This window comes from Maniola jurtina, chromosome 11 (genome assembly GCF_905333055.1).
Source record: "Maniola jurtina chromosome 11, ilManJurt1.1, whole genome shotgun sequence".
Classification (NCBI taxonomy): Eukaryota; Metazoa; Arthropoda; class Insecta; order Lepidoptera; family Nymphalidae; genus Maniola; species Maniola jurtina.
Genome location: NC_060039.1, coordinates 9,970,916 through 9,989,558, shown reverse-complemented (window position 1 = coordinate 9,989,558; position 18,643 = coordinate 9,970,916). Strand labels below are relative to the sequence as shown.

General features: G+C 35.8%; 1 long non-coding RNA gene across 1 annotated transcript; it reads right to left on the bottom strand.

The window, feature by feature from the left end:
• Positions 1–1,151: 1,151 nt before the first annotated feature.
• Positions 1,152–17,904, bottom strand: LOC123869593. The gene is made up of 3 exons (XR_006796920.1): positions 17,632–17,904; positions 16,880–17,036; positions 1,152–1,169 (listed from the first exon to the last, which is right to left on the bottom strand). It is a non-coding gene; the product is annotated as an uncharacterized LOC123869593 (long non-coding RNA).
• Positions 17,905–18,643: the final 739 nt, after the last annotated feature.

Here is an 18,643-nt window from a genome sequence, read left to right as displayed (position 1 = left end):
CTATACCCAATACCTTTTTTTAAAAAAAAAAAGAATTTTAGCCATTTTAATCATGACTAACATCCCCCTTTCCCCTCCAACTAAGCGTAAAGCTTGTGCTAGGACTTAGGAGTGGGTACGTCAATAGTGCAACAGCTGGTGTTTGAACCGCCGACCTTTCGGAATTCAGTCCACTCCTATAACCGTTGAGCTATTGAGGCTTCAATATCTATGAATCAGTTACTTACATAAGTTGCTAAAAAAATAATAGACTAAGTACCTACCTTCCAAATGATGCGCAATAAGTATAATATGATTAACACTTCCAGAACTGCACATCTTCCAGCTAACTTTTATTTTATTTTGTGCAATTTTTGTAATGAATAATATTCAAAATTCCTCAAAATTATTCTATTCACAAAAGAAAAATTCCGCACAACAGCGCATGGAGTGAACGATAAAACAAGTGTTGTAATCCCACGAAAATATTGCAGGCTAGCAATAGGTAGCTCATTAGCGAATCATTAGCAAAATACGAATATGTGTGATGAGTTCAGTGGTACACCTTCGCAACTCCTTTAAATACCACTGGCAATTCAACCTGCCTGGATGCGTCACTAGTAGTCAATAAACCATAATATTTACATCCATACTAATATTACAAATGCAAAAGAGTGTCTGTCTGTCTATCTGCTAGTTGGTCACTTCCCATTATTTTAACCAATTTTTATGTTTGGTACAAAGGTAGCTTGTTTCCCGGGGAAAGACATAGGCTATTTTTTGTCTCGAAAAATGAAAGGATCCCACGTGATGTTAAAAACTAAAACTTACGCGACGAAGTCGGGGGCATCGTCTAGTTATCTAATAAATTCTACCAAATATTGACACACACATATGAAACTGACACAAAATTGTTACGTCGCTATCGATGTACCTAATACGTGGAAAACTATGATCAACAGTTTGATGATCAAATCACAGTTCACGCAATTCACGCATTGGTAGGGAGTTTATTCGTGGCGCGCTGCAAACAAACTTATAATGTAGTTCTCATTTTAATATTAACCAATCATAACAAAAACAATCAAATTTTGTAGACACGTTCTAAAAACAAATGTCCAGATTTCCGTAAAAGTTTGTAGTTTCAAAGTTCCACAGGCTCAATGATTTTTATGTAAATTCTTGAGCCCCTGTAACAAGTTGAGTTTGTTGATTAGTATTCAAATGAAAAACATACTTTATAATGACAATGATGGACTTCGTCTGTGTTGGTGTTGGCTGGCGGGCGTGCTCTGCCTTTTTGGAGTGTTTTTTTTTTGTTAAAACTGACTGGAAAGCGCTCTAAAGGGGTGCCGTGCGTATGTCTGCGAGTGCCGGCACAGACGGGGTCCATACTTGTATAGTTTAACTAACTTGTTACAAATAACTACAAACTTGACATTGGCTAATCTTTGTAAAGCCAGAAGAGAGAGAAAAAAATGACTATGACTACCAGCTCGTTAGACTGCCTGGAGAGACGTAAGCTCCCTTTGCGTGTTATAACCTTTAGGAACGGGGAGTGTTCTTAGGAGTTCTTAGTTAGGATTCCTCCCTCCTTTTTCTACAACCGCATTTGATTTCAACCTGACCACCTGGGTTGCTGATATGAAAAATCTGTTTTATAATGTACAGGTAAAGGCCTCATGATGCCCCATTTAGTGTAGTTATCTTACTTTGAAAATTTAGAATACTTTATTTGTTCATTTTAATTTTTTTTTGTGATGTTACCACAAAATAACAGTTTTCATTTTTTTTCTTTTACATGTGCTATAACACCTACCTGCCTGCCATATTTCATGATTCTAGACCAACAGGAAGTACTCTATAGGTTTTCTTGAGAGACACGACAGACGGACAGACGGACAGACAGACAGACAACAAAGTGATCCTATAATGGATCCTGTTTTTCCTTTTTTGAGGCACGGAACCGTAATAAAGGTGTTTTTCTCTAATGGTCGCAATATTTTTCTTCTAATTGCGTGCTAAAGTTCTAGAATTTTTGAGATTTGATATGCACGACTGCACATAATATTATGTAGTACCTAACAGCTAACTACGAAGGTGCCTAAATTGGCTTCTTATATGATAAATTAAAGTAGGTATAGTTTTTAGTTTTAAAATATATTTTTATTAGAACACTAAAATAACTTAAACTTTCGTTGACACAAGTCTTATCAAAATCGGTTTAACAGATGGACCATGAAAAGCTAGTGGACAGACAGACAGACACACTCTCGTATTCATAGTACGTAAAACTGAGGTATTAGTATAAATTATGACCTGCCAGTAAATAGGTATGTATTATCTACCTAAACGCTTACCTTAACTTCAAATCTATGAACGCCACTGTTTACGTTATTAGATTATTTACTTACATTGTAACGAAAAGTTACATGCATACGAAACATTGTGTAAAAAGAACATTAATAAAGTACTTAATCTATTAATTATCATAATTTTAAGATAATATTTGTTAACAACGTACATTCATACACAAAGGTTTATACTAGGTACCGACTTATATTATCTGATTGTAATTACCGAACTAAGCATAAAACCGGTCAAGTGCGAGTCGGCCTCACACTTGAAGGGTTCCGTACAATCGTACAAGATATACCTACCTATCACTTTTATGTAGAACACTGCAAGTTAATGACAGACTGCGTTATCTATAGGTATGTGATTTATTAGGTAAATTATTTTTTTAATTAATTTTTTTTTTGAAGTTATAATTTAGATTTAAGTTTATTTATAGAAATGTCAATTATTATTATAGCTAATAAACTTATTGTCCTTATAGCCGTCTGCATAGCTTGATGAGCAACTTTGAATTTGTGGAAAAGGCTGTTTATCAGTGTCTGCGTTTCAGCACCATAGGTGAGGACGAGAAGGACACACTGGTTAAAGACTTTTGTTTTCAGGCACTGACGATGAAGGACTTGACTTTATATCACAAAAGCTGCCCAACCCAGCCAAATTCTTCTGTTGGCTTCCTCGGTCTCTTATTATACTGTGGTAGAACTATAATTGATATTATTGAACAAGGGGAAAAATGCAAGCTAGAAACCTTTGAGTGGAGCCTTTAAATAGAATTCAGGACAAACTACATTGCTCGTAGTTTTGTTGACTGGTTCATTACTTCCTAAATACAAAATCTTTGAAAAAATTGCACACGATTATATCTAGTCGAAATGGTTCCCCTCTATGTACGAATTTATAAAGTGTACGAATTGTCCAATTTGCGATCAAGCGACTATATTGTAAGCATCAATTGCAAAATAGTCTATATCCGTTGACCGATAGACGGTACTATAAGCACTACCGCAAAATTTAAACAGCTTGGTCCATACTGAAATGACCAATGTACGAATTATAGACTAGGTACACAATTTAAAAACATTAAAGTCTGACCGAAAGATTTGAGCTCTCCGAGAGAATTCACACTTTGTCCGTCCGTCTGTCAGAGTATTTTTTTAATTTTAAGTAATCTTGTCCATTCCGCAGTAATTAGGATTACTGTGATTTAAGTAATCTTGTTCATTCCGCAGTAATTAGGATTACTGTGACTTAAGTAATCCTGTTCATTCCGCAGTAATTAGGATTACTGTGACTTAAGTAATCCTGTTCATTCCGCAGTAATTAGGATTACTGTGATTTAAGTAATCTTGTTCATTCTGCAGTAATTAGGATTACTGTGACTTAAGTAATCTTGTTCATTCCGCAGTAATTAGGATTACTGTGATATTAACGAGATTTCTTAAAATTCACAAATGTTTTACAGGGTGCAGTGGGAAAGCAAAAACCTAACGATATGTTTAAACTACCCAAACACATCCAATACAATTAACAATTTGCTTTATACTTGTAGTTTTTGTGATTTATATTTTTCAAACCCGCTATGTATAGCGTACAAACTCGGGGTCAATGTCCCACCTACGACGCGGCTTTGACCCCACGGTATCTATCTACGCAACTTTCGTTGGCCTCTAGCGTCAGTCAAATATTTTATTTGTAATACATTGCAAACTTTTAAATATTACAGGGGTTTAAATATTTTTATCACCTGCAGTCTTCATTTTTGCTGGCATTCTAATAATTACACCCTGAGTGTATAAATATATGACCCAAAGCCAAAAATTACAAACATAATAATATGTAATGGGGCATGTAACTCTGTGAATTGGTGATGGCTCAGGGGATATGCATTATGCACCCAGATATACATATTTGTAAATTTCGCTTGGCTTGGTAAATTACACCAGTAACTATTAATAAGGAATTGTCATTAAAATAAATGACTAGATGTAGGTACTAATTAATTAAAAGTGGTAATTTTCTATATTTTATACCACTTAACTGAATAATCATAAACGTTATCGTGAACAACAAAGTGATTTTACCTACTTTAGTACGTGAGAGACGTAAATATAAGTAGAAACTTTTATTTAAATTTAATTATTATGAGTTTTTTTGTATTTTAAAACTAACAGTGAGACGAGTATCAGCAATGTTGTATTAACCACAACTATATTTAGCCAGCTACACTTTGTATACACTATCCCAACGGCTCGGCGAATGTATACAGTGTACCTACTTAGTATGAGATTTCCCGTCTCTCCAACGTTGCTATGAAATTCGAGTATTGACATACTTCAGAGTGAAATGGACCCCAACCGAATGTGTAAAACTCAAGATCTTCCATAGGTATCCAACATAATATAGCCAGCTTTCTTAAGACGCGGAAATCTCGTGAAATTAAAATCAGTGACTTCCATTTTACTCTGACGTTATTGTGTTTGCAACCGTCGAATTCTATCAGCGTTATTGAGATGCAAAATCTCATACCAAGACTTAATAGCTCAACAGGTTGAGGAGCCGACTGAATTTTAAAAAAGGTCGGCGGTTCAAACCCCACCCGTTGCACTATTGTCGTACCTACTCCTAATACAGCTTTGCGCTTAGTTGGAGGGGAAAGGGGAATATTAGTCATGATTAACATGGCTAATATTCTTTTAAAAAAAAAAAAAAAAGACATTAGGCCCACCTGGCTGAATTATTTTGGTGCCGCGCGCGACCAGCACCGCTTCGCTTGCCAAATCTGGGATTTTAATACAAACAATAATCAGGATCTTGGCGCTATTTAAAACTCGTTAGTAGTTTATTCGCCGAAATCCTTGGGCCAATGCGTTTCTACTAGAACTATTAAGTAGGTGTACTTTGGGAGTTACTAGTGATCAGATGATACAGTCAACGAAAAACATATACCTACTGCTAAAATAACATGAGCCTCAATCAAAAACTTAACTAACAATTTGAGTAATTAGATACGTTATCTTAGTAGAAACACACTAATTGATCATTGGAAACTTTGAAAGGAAAGTATCCGTTCCACGTTCGGAATCACGTGATAATGAAATATTGTATGTATGATGTATCACGAAGGCAAATGTGGCAAAGTTCAGCGTTTATCAGTGCAAAGTAGTCAAAGGTGAAGATTTAACACGTAATGATATTTATTGCATGCTCATTATTTATGGCCTGGCGCGACACACATAGACGGAGTGGAGCTGAGTTTTTTAATAACAACTTAATCATCATGATCACCGGCGCACTACCGAGCATGGGTCTCGTCTCAGAATTAGGGCTAGTCCACCACGCTGGCTTAGTGCGGATTGGCAGACTTCACAGACCTTCACACACACGTCCCATCTCAGGCCGTGGGTCGCCGCGGTATGGCAAAGTAGGTAAATAAAGGTTTATCACGAAAGATACTGCGTGTCGGCTTCACTCCACTCTGCCTGTGTGCGTTGTACCTAAATAGTTATAAAACAAGTATTTACTTAGTTTCGGATTGACTAATGACTTAAATGAGTATGCTGCGTAGGCTCTTACTGGCCGCTACAGAGTCACAATCACGCTACAAAACAAAGTTGCATTCCGCCTTTGTTTGTGTATTTGCTTATTATTACTTAACTACTTAGTGGAGTCAGTAGGTAGTAAGTAGTTACAAAGTTGTTTTAACCAGATTTATCTATAGGTCTGATTGTGCAAGAAAAACTTGTATTCAAGTAATAAGTCCATTTTAAATTCGAGATGCGAAAAGAAGGGCGCTTATTTCGGAAAGAATCGAGATCTAGAAATTGCATACCTAACCAATCATTTCTTGTAACTACTCAGCTCGAATAGATCGTTATAAGTATGTTTTATGACATTAGATAGATTATCTATCTTTTTCTACTTCTACTAATTCTATTCGGAATAACATACGTACATAATATTGTAGGTATTTCATAATAGAGATGACTCAAACATGAACATCAAACTTTCGTCATTGTCTGACCTCTGACTGTTTGGAATAATTATAATAATAATGAAATTTAAAGTAAATACAAAGTTACGTTAAGCCAACATCTTCTTCCGGGCTGCTGGTATTTCTTGTCAGAAAAACCATATCACTTTTTTTGTGGTCCAACTCGTGTTTCTCTCCTAGGACCTCATAGTCTTTAGCCAATAAGCTTTCCATTAGACCAATGATTATTGACATAGAAGGACAATAAAGAGTTCACGTGACTAAATGATATGGTAATGGTACAAACTACCTACCCTAGCAAGCTAATAAAAATTCAATGAATTAAAAATTTGACGTAAGTAATTAATAGAATAAAGTAAAACCCGTATTAAAACCCCGTAACCCCGTATATTATCTAGTGTAGATATCCGTAGAGTATCCATAATATCTAGTTATATATAATAGGTAGACCGTACATCACAATTTTGAATTATGCATACAGAGCTACTACAACACTATTTCAGTCGCTGTCATGACCTTTCACGTTTGAACTTGAATATTGCTTTGCTGTTTTGTCCTAAAGTACGTCTGCCTAAGTGACACGAGGCTGGTTTTTCCAGCAAGCTTCATTAATTCAGTGTTCACTGTTCACTAGATTCAAATCCCGTTGTCCCCGTTAACGGGGGCATGGCTAGCGGGGACAACGGGACTACACCATAGAAAACTTGTGGACTAAGAGCCGGTGAGGGCCAGACCTTCGTTATTTTATAAAAGGGTGTCTGGTACGGGGTTGCCACGCCACTTATTGACTGGCAATGCATCTCGTTATATTTTTAATATTATTCCGAAGAAAATATAAATAAATTACACTTTATACTTTCATAAAACATTTTGTACACCTTTGTTACTTATTATCTGCCTAAGCCATGATCCAAACATCATGGTCGCTGATCGTTCCTTCCTGTGTTAGGGACAATGCAGAGAGAAACTTTCAGCTTTTATAAAATATCGAAGGTCTCGCTCTCACAGACTCTTTCTCTATTACAGAAGTCAGCTCCGATTTGATAAGTCAGTTGTCAGTAAACAGCAATATTCGCAGCATGTAAACACTCAGGACACTCAAATTCTACAAACTGAGTTAGTTGTTGATAACTAAAAAAATCCGGCCAAGTGCGAGTCAGACTCGCGCACTGAGGGTTCCGTACTCATATATTTTTCCAACATTTTGCACGATAAATCAAAAACTATTATACATAAAAATGAATAAAAATCTGTTTTAGAATGTACAAGTAAAGCCCTTTCATATGATACCCCACTTGGTATAGTTATCTTACTTTGAAAATTGAAACACATTTTGATTTTTTTAAATGATGTAACCACAAATTCGCGGTTTCAGATTTATTCCTGTATCTGTGCTATAAAACTAACCTACCTGCCAAATTTCATGATTCTAGGACAACGGGAAGTACCCTATAGGTTTCTTGACAGACAGACAGACTTTTTGATTTATTTTTTGTTGCAGTGCATTATTGATTGCGTATTTTTGGTAAATAGGTTAAGGAAAATCCGGGTAGTTATAGAAATAATAACTTACTAATAATATAATCTAATGATTGAATAATCACCATCAAATTGGAAAAAATATCTTGTTTATAAGTTAACAAAACATTGCCGATTTAAAAATAAACTAAAAATAAAATTCGAAGTGATTTAAAAATATTTATTACATTTTTAAAGTTACATTTTCTTTTAAAAACCTTAACCCACGTGGACAAAGTCGCGGGCATGAGCTAGTAATCCATATTCCATACCAATATTATGAATGCAAAAGCGTGTCTGTCTGTCTTTATGTCTGTCTGCTAGTTTTTTACAAAAAGAAAGAAAGAGACTACCTACAGGGTTAGCATTAAATCCTGGGGACGGACATAGGCTAGTTTATATCCCGGAAAATCGAGTTTCCTTGGGGTTTTTAAAAGCCTATCCGTTTTCCGATTTTGAAAAAAAATGGTAGAGAAATAGGTTGCATCCCGGAGACGGACTTAGACTTCTCGTAAAAAATCTATATCCCCGCAAAAGTTGTGGACATCATCTATAATAATATTATATTTTATGATTTGAATAAAATTTCCTGGACGAGCGGAAAAGTATGTGGTTTGTATGGTGCCACTAGGGTCGTTTTAGGGCAGCTGGATAGACGTAATAAGTAGCGATGGGCATTGCCGCTTTTTAAATCATTTGTACAATTGGTGAAATTATTATTTTCGTTCAAAGTGATATCAATGCGATTTCACGGAAAGTTTATTTTCAATTTTCGCGATAACAATTGCTCGCTGCATTTATTTAACTATGAATTATTATGATAAGGATTACAGAAAGTGAATTTTCGCACTTATTCTTATTAAAATCTGATTTTCGTTAAAACCTTTCGCCAAACGCCTTTTCCCTTTGCTTACACTTAGTGATGCAAGTGTTTTGGCTGACGCGCTCTTTAGGTTGAGTCGTAGACCATGCCTGCGCGCACTTTTTTAAATTTTGTTTCGTGATTTTTCACAAGCAAATTGATTTACATAAGTAAGGTAGCAAATATTATATGAATTTGAATACGCGATTTTTCACAAGCTATCTGTGAAATGGTCCATGTCTAGTAATAAGTGACTCAAGAAATTCTATTTTCGGTAACTTGACACAATTTCGGCGCCGGAGAAAGCTCGGTAACAGCGTCATTAAGGGAAGCGTACGAGATATAGTGTTACCGCTTGGCCCATTTGATCAGCAAATTCTCTTTGTTTTAGCGGCGGCAGAATTGAGCTACGTGCCTTCAAAATGATCCGTGATTTAAAATTTCAGGAGGTTAGCGATAGGTATTTGGTGCTGATTTAGCTAGACATAAATAAAATCAAAATTTATTTATTTAATGTAAGACGACCTGGTGTCTACGCTACGTCTACGTCCGTGACTCTACCATCCGGTTCGGAATGAAAATTCTACTGAGAAGAGCCTGCAAGAAACTCAGCAGTTGCTCTTTTCAAATCATAGAAAGTTACAATATGTAACAATACACTATCACCATCTTGTAGGCACTAAAAGCTTAACCAGTTCTAGAAGTAGGTATATAGTCACACTAATATTATTTATATTATTATTTATAACATTAGTGTGCGAAAGTTTGTGTGTATGTATGTGTTTATGTTTGTTACTCTTTCAGGCTAAAACTGCTGAATGGATTTGGCTGAAATTTGGAGTGGAGATAGATTATACCCTGGATTAACACAAAAGCTACTTTTTATCGAGGAAAATCAAAGAGTTCCAACGGGATTTTGAAAACCTAAATCCACACGGACGAAATCGCGGGCGTCAACTATTTATATTATGAACGCGTCCTCACTGTGAAACTCCAGTGGAAGGCGCTCTACGAGCTACATACCTAATGAGGAGGCGCTTCAATGGTTCTGGCCAATTTTGAGATTTTAATTTTGAGATTTGAGATAGAGATCTAAAAATACAGGAGAACAGCGAAAACCTTTTTTTATTTCTTCTTCAAAAACAAATAATTGAATTGCGCCACTCCAAGCACTATTTACATAACCAATTCGATGACGCTACCTTGGAGTTTTTACCAATTCCAATATCGTCCAACGCGTCCAAAAATTTTCACTTCAAAAAGTGATCAAACCGCCGCATTTTGAAGATACATACATCTTCACCCATGTACGAGTAAGTAGATATTAAAAGTAGTAATCACTGTAAATGTGTGCAGTGGCCTTAACAGCGTTGTAGGAAATGGGTGCATTATATTTAAGTACATGTAACTACTAACTGCACACTGCACGGCCCATTTAACTAACAAATTCTGTTTGAGTTAGGTGCTTACTGCGGCTATACATATAATACATTTAGACATATAATACGCTAGTTATGGTCCGTAAGTTCAAGTTTAATAAATCTAGATACTTACTGTTTCACGAAATAATATTATATTAAATCACTTGCTTTAACGGTGAAGGAAAACATCGTGAGGAAACCTGCACGCTTGAGGGTTTCCGTAAATGATTTCAAAGGCTGTGAATCGTACTGGTGGCAGCGTGGCAGACTAAGCCCTTGATTCTGACCCGCGCTCAGTAGTGGACCAGCAATGGGTTGATCATAATGATGATGATAACATCTTGGAGCCGCGTTTGACACATTGTCATCACACTCCTTGCTTCCTACGCGCATTGCGTGTGTTACAGGCTTTATCTACGTGTTAGGGTGCCTTTCCACCAGAGATGTGCTATGCAGCTATGCTGCGAAGATGTGAAATCTACGCTACGAAAATATGTGACTATTTCCACCAATACTAAGCACACATCCTTCCATATATAAACATATCATAGTTGAATCCGTTTCCACCAGTGCTAAGCTATAAGCTATGTGCACCAATGAATATGATTGGTGGATATCAAACGCATCCATAGCAACGTAGCATACATAGTACCTACATCTCTGGTGGAAAAGCAGCCTTAATTTAGTATTCGGTGTAGGCGACTCCGGCGAGCTTATTGATCACATTCGCAATACCAATACTGCGGCTCGTTTCGAACATGAGATCAGCAGATTCCTATTTCACTCTTCAGAGGGGTTTGTTCGTAGCGAGCTCCAAACAAACGTAGTTTTGCTCTCATTTGAATACTCAATCAAACTAAATGAAATTTTTAGGAACTAATATAACTAATAAGTATAATTTCAAAACCGATTGTTTTTACTGAAATCTGACAAACCAAAGACTAAATACCTATTAGTTTCTAGAAAGTGCCTAAAAATTGTATCTATATGTGTTCTACGTTTGTATGGAACGAATGACGGAGAGGATGAATTGCTACGAAAATAATTGTGAATGGCTCTACGTCCGGTCTACGCAGGTATCAGTAATCTCTACGACCCAAGATTACGAATAGAAACTATTCTTTATTATAACTATTTGATTGGTAGGCTAACTCTCAGTATGAATTAATATACTTAATATTTTTAGGGTTCCGTACTTTAAAATGAAAAACGGAGTCCTTCTAGGATCACTTTGTTGTCTGTCTGTCTGTCGTGTCTGTCAAGAAAACTGTACTGGGGTACTTCCCTTTGACCAGAATCATAGATAGATTTTATAGCATTATAAATGCAAAAGTGTATCTGTCTGTCTGTTTGTCTGCTACCTATTCATGACCCATCCGGGAGTCGATTTGAAAAAAAAATGTAATTTAGATAACTTTCATACCAGAAATGGCTATGATAATAATAAGCTAAGTTATAGCATAAGCTACTTCGTATCCTGGAAAGTCAAAGAGTTCACGGGATTTTCAAAAATCTAAATCCACGCAGCGAGGTCGCGAACTTCATCTAATCTAGTCATCTATAACTATTTACCTATATTAAACAAAGGAATTTCATCTATATATTCTACTCGAATGTTGTTATAGTACTTATAGACTCAAGGGAAATAATTTCATATAGCGCCAATCATTCCCAGTAATGGAGTAGGCTTCTAGGATTCTACATAATGTGAAATACTCGTACGGCTTTACGTAGAAATTGTCATATTATGTAAATAGGAATCTGCTCGCTTTTAAACGAAGTTCGAATAGAGGCAAAATCTCTTTTATATTGGACTGAGTTTTAACGTGTACACTGTATGTAATAAGTTTAAACAAGACAAAGTTAAAAACTAAAACCCGACTGCGATCGTCTTAATAAACAGTGAAATATTCTAGTAAAATAGTTTCTTGTCGCTTGATATATTTTAATGTTCTAGTACATTTATATTTATGAACTCAGAATTTTCTCTTTCATTTTACATCCCACTCGATACAAATAGCAAGAAAAAATTTTTGGAGAGCCCCACTTTTTTGATGACAACATCCGTTAGGTCAATTTTTCATACGAAATGTAGCCTATGTCACCAAAACCTCTAAAACAAATCAATTGACATCTCATTCATCAAAATTGGCCCAGTAGTTTAGGCGCTACGGTGGAACACACAGAATCTGGATACAAATATACATACACACATACATACATGACTGCTAAAATCATAACCCTTCTTTTTGGCTTTGCCGCAGTCGAATAAAAAGAAACAGTAAACGAATGTTTTTATTTTTGATTTTATTTAATTTACACCCTAACCGAAATTTTCACCAAAGAGTAGGTACCTTGTAATCCGTATCGGATATATCGAATTAAAGGGGGTGTCGGATTAGACAGGGGCCGGATTACCGGAGGTATTGTATAATATAAGCAATGCATTAGCACGTTATTATTATTATTATTATTAAGCCTTTATTTATTCCTTATCTTAAAAATTTTTCCTTATGTATAATCTTAACTATTACAATTTAGTTTCTTAACCTAATTAATGTTAGTATAATATGCTAGTGTTAGTCTATATACATTTATTTTATCGATAAGGATCCCTCATTGGGTATAGGCCTCCCCTAGTTTCTGCCATTTAACTCTATCTTTTGCATTTTTTATCCAGTTTTTACCCGCTATGGGTACTAAATCGTCACACCAGCGTGACCTTGGTCTTCCCACTCGTCTTTTTCCTGCAGGACCAGGCCATGTTGTAGTTGTGAGTGTCCATCTTTGATCAGTCGTTCTAGCAAGGTGTCCTGTCCATCTCCATTTCAACTGTAATGCACGTTGCAATGCATCGGTCAGTTTCGTCTTTTTTCTTATATTTTTGTTTGTGACTTTATGCAGCCTGCGTAACTTTAAAATGCTTCTCTCCATAGCTCTTTGACAAACGGCTACCTTCTGCTTAATTTTGTTCGTGTAGACCCAGGTTTGACTGGCGTAAGTTAGCGTAGGGAGTATGCATGTATCCATTATAATTCTTTTTATATGCATACTGTAGTCTCCTTTCATAATCTCTTTTTGCGCCCAGTATTTGTTCCAACTTAATGTAATTCTTCTATCTACTTCTTCTTCTGTATTTAATTCGCTAAATGAGACTTGCTTTCCCAAGTATATGTAGGAATTTACGTATTCGATTTCTGTGTTGTTTAGATATATTTGTTTGTGGTAACTGTTAGTCATAATTTTAGTTTTATTTGTATTCATATGAAGACCGACTTTTTTACTTTCTGTATCTAAGGATTGTATCATTTTTTCAAGATTGTTACTATTTTCTGCAAAAAGGGCGATGTCGTCTGCGAACCGTAGATGACTTAGGTAGCGTTTTGAAATATTGATACCTTCGTGTGTCCAGTCTAGTTTTTTGAATATGTCCTCCAATACTGCAATGAACAACTTTGGAGACAACGGGTCTCCTTGTCTGACTCCTCTCCTAATTTGAATTACATTGCCTCTGGTCTCTAGTTTGATTCTACTGGTACTGTTATTGTAGATTGCTTTGAGTATGTCAATATATTTTCTGTGTATTTGACATTCAATTAATGCTCTCCAAATTGAGTCATGAGAGATAGTATCGAACGCCTTGGTGGTTAGCACATACTACAAGTATATTTAAAGTAGTAGGCAAGAACCATTTATGTATAGTTGCTTTATTTTAGCCTACGACAAATTCAGGCCGTTTTGCTCACAGCAAGCTTCCAAAATGGTTATTGTGAAAGTTTGGCTGTTCAAACTTGGCACAGAAACGAGTTAATGTATGATGTTTAGCCTTTAAGTAAACCTACATTAATTTTATAATAAACAAGAAAAAACAAGTAATTAATCTTAAATACCCCCTTAATACTATTTTCGAAATACCACCACGGAAGAACGGTTAATTTATGTTTGTACTAGATGGTGCCTATAAGTTGATGCCCGGAACTTCATTCGCATTGATTTAGATTTTAAAAAATCCCATGAGAACTCTGATATTCGGGATAAAATACCTATAGGAGGCAAGCTATCTCTGAATAGTACCAAATTTTGGCTAAGAAAATGGGCCCTGAAAGTGACTTTCGATAATATCTACCTATAATATCTTGCTGTCAAATTGAAAGATAAAATTCCACCAACCAACCCAGTATCCACCCCACTAAGTCGAGTAAAAGTTTTTTCCCCATGAAAAGACTTGGTCAAGTCCTGAATAAAACCAATTCCTGGCTACAGTCATGATCAAATTGTTAAATTGTTACATTTAATGTAATGTTAACGCTCCCACTGGGTATCTAACCTTAGGTATCCAAATATCTGAAATTGCAAGAAACTCTACGACGCAATATATTTGATCTTAAGTTTCTGTGGTTGCAGTAACATAAGGCGCCCGAGGCTTCTTCATGCTCCATTTAAACGAGAAATGCCTCTTGCGTTATGTTCTGCAGCATACTTTTGCCTCGTGTTACTAGCAGTGTTCTAAGATTTAACTCCTAACTTATTACCTACTTAGAAAATAATAAAAAATGAGTTAGGTAAAGAGTGAGTCCAGTCTAAACTAAACACAATAGCCTCGCGAGGTTTCGCTTGCCATTTAATCTGGATCTAGATAATACCTACCATTTTATTATTTTATACTGAAACCAACTTATGCCCTCCAATTCATCCGCGTGGACAACACTATTTTATATCCTTAGGGGTTGAATTTTAAAAAATCTAGCGGATGTCTACGTCATAATAACTATCTGCATACCAAACAGCCCGATCCGTGCAGTAGTTTGAGCTGTGACTACCTTATTAGATCAGTTGGTCAAACAGTCACCTTTTCTTTAAACTTTAGATTAGGAATTTATCATTGCTGTTGTGCTGATAAAACTGAGCACAGAAGAGCTTTATAATGCGGACAAGGAATACATAAGCCAGGAATTTCCGAAATTCTCGTAGGATGGGGAAGAGGTTATATATTTTTGCTTTAGCTGACACAAGAACTGACCGAGCAAAGTCGAGGCGGGTCATCTAGTTTACTATAATAAAACCGATCAAGTGCGAGTCACACTCGCACATGAAAGGTTCCGTACCATCGTACAAGGTTATGTATTTTTGTTTTTTTTTTAATTTACCTATATGGTGGCCTTTTTTTATTATTTGTTGTTATAGTGGCAATAGAAATTCACACTGTGAAAATTTAAAGTCTCTACCTATTACGGTTCATTAGATACATCCCGCTGACAGACAGACAGACAGGATGGACATCGGAGGCTTATAGTAATACCCGTTGGCACCCTTCTGGTACGAATTACGGAAGCCTAAAAACGTCAACTTGTGACAGTGCTCTACAAAGTTAAAAGCTAATTAAAACGACTCCACAGAAAAATTAATTTGACCAAATACTTTAGTAACTAAGCGCTGATTTTCAATCATCAAGTAGACATTGACCGACGGATTTTGACATCTAGACAGATTTTCAATACAAAACTGTCAAAACGTCCAGTTTATTTTCCTTGGATATACCTACATTAATTTGGCGATTGATAAATCGACCCTATATTAATTAACTTACATTTCCACGTCCCATCCCAGACAGTCACCGGCAAACAAATATACAAGAACAATATTTTTAATTAAAGTTTTATAGCTTGTGATGAGTTGAGCAGGATTGCTTTAATCGCTGGCTTTAATCTAAATAGATACAGACAGATAGAGTGTGTTAATTTATTGCTGTCTTGATTAAGAAGAAGTCGATAGTGAATGACTGTATAAATTTACTTACTTGGTCTTATTGAATTAAGGACTTTGTTTGCAGTTTGTTTACTCATTATATCAGTCGACCCGGTTTCGTTCGGGTGAATTTGTGTGAGATAGACAGACTAGGTAAATATACCTTTAACTCGGAAAACCCGGAAAAATGAGGACGAAGTTGTGGGCATCATGTATTAGGTACCTATAGTATACTAGCCGATGCCCGCGACTTTGCCCGCGTGGATTTAGGTTTTTGAAATCCCGTGGGAACTCTTTGATTTTCTGGAATAAAAAGTAGCCTATGTGCTAATCCAGGATATTATCTATCTTCATTCTTAATATCAGCCAAATCCGTCCAATAGTATTTGCGTGAAGGAGTAACAAACATACACACACACACACACATACACACACATACTTTCACCTTTATAATATTAGTGTGATGTGATTCTGTAGCATGCGTTGGTATGAAATCTATAGGTACTGTGATTGTACACAAAATCTCAGAAAAATAGATACCAAAGGGGAAAATAGGTGTGTAAGCTAAATATTTTTTTTTTATTTAGGGGCCCTTAATGTCGTGTCCTATGAGTAAGGGTGTAACTGCCGGTGTAGCTTTTTAGGAAACGGAGCCCTATCAATGTCACTCTGTTGTCTGTCCGTCCGTCCGTCTGTCTGTCCGTATCGTATCACAGATGTCAAGCTCGTAAACGAATTATAAATTCAATTAAATCACGTTTTATTGCGATGTTCTAGCTCGGAATTCTTTTCCGATATTTCATACTCCCAAAATATGATGTACGGAATCCTAAAAGAGCGAGGCCCGACTCGCACTTGACCCCTTTTATTTTTTGTTTGCTGATTTGAAATGTATTGATGTACTCTCAATTTCACATTATTCAAATTTATAAATGTTTGCAAGAATTGATTTAGCACATTAGCATAGACATTAGCGTTTAAAAATAAGCTACAAATTGTACTTACGGAAAAGATCCAACCTACCATGGTTGCAGTCCTACTCTATGGTTGCAGTGTCCGATTATGGTCGGATTTCTAACCGCCAATCAGGCATAGCTCATGCGCGAGGTCAAGCCTCAAGCGCTACTCTGCCTGTTTTCATCAGTTTCGTTGAAAAAAAGACCTAAGGGACAATTTTAATGCTTACAATTGAAGAAAAGCTTTCCTGTCCACTTTTTCTTTCTTTTTCTCTATATTGTTACAACTTTCTGGTACAAATAAATTATATTATTATTTTGTTTAGTTAAACAATGACAATGACTCTCTGTGATTGTAATCTACAAATCCAATATACAAATCAATTTTTCAAGTTCCACCCGACCGAAGCCGGATGGATCAGCTAGTATGATGTTAAAATGATTCGCAACAATATATCTAACTTAAGTAAAACGTAAATGTTGGCGAGGTAATGTATTTTTTTTATTTTTTTGTACTATAGCTTTTTACAGAATTTTTCTAACAGTAGATATTTTTCTCATCAAGCTTATATGGTTAATAGTCCGAACAAAATTGAGGTTCGCCTACGTAAACAATTTTCGTAATAATTTAGGTGGCGTTAAGACCGAGTGTAAATTGACTTAGTAGACCTTTTCTTCTCGGTTATATCAACGATGTTTATTTGACAAAAAAACATCACATATTTTCCTTAACTTTAAGATCTGTATTTCGATGAGAAAAACTAAAAACTTTTTAGTAGTTAAAATATTATAGGTACTTACTAAAAAAGGGCGCCGTGTAGAAAGATGATTTTTTTGTATATAATTTTGCTCTATCAGAGTCCACGAATCTAAATAAAGATTTTAGTGCTAAACATTAGCACTAAAATTTAGTAAGTTAAGTTGCAACAAAACACTTTTTTTTAAATATACGGCGTACTGCTCATACGAGTACAATAGACTCAAACTATTCGACGCAGTTTCTTTTAATTTAAACTGCAGTGAACTGAATTTTCAACGTACCTATCACAATATTTTTCTAGAATATAGCTGAAATTTTCCCATCGATATACTACGCATTCGAAGAGAAATCGATTTGTTATTCTTCATAGTCAGTTACCAGACTCGATTGAGTAGGTACAAAATCACTACATTATTATAAATGCGAAAATGTGTTTGTTGTTTTGTTGGTTTATTGGTTTGGTCATCAATCAAAGAAAATCAAAGAATTCTCACGGGATTTTAAAAACCTAATTTCATGCTGACAACGTAGCGGGCATTAGCTAGTAACAATATAAAATGAGATACGGATCATAAAAGATTGATTCAAGGTCTGCATCCATACGTAGTCGAAATTCCTCGAACGCGTACGAAGCGATTTGCTTCCTCTTTTCTAATCCGAACCGCTAGGATACAGAACGCCCTTCCGGCATCAGTTTTCCCTTCCACCTATAATATGGATACCTTCAAGTCAAGAGTGAATAGGCATCTTCTAGGCAAGCGCGCTCCATGTTAGGCTGCATCATCACTTGCTAGCAGGTCTGATTGCAGCCAAGCGCTAGTCTATATAATTTAAAAAAAAAAGATTGTGCCAAACGTAGAGTATACTTTTAAAATATATTTTCAAAGGCGTAAGTACTTAGGTAAAGGTAAGCTTTGCTAAACAAAACAAGTTGTTTGAAAGTTTTAAGTACCTACTTACAAATTTGTGTTGAAAATCAACAAGTATCAACAATGTATCAACATAATTTTTTAATGCTAAACAGTTTTAGTAACATTTAGCAAACAGTTGGGT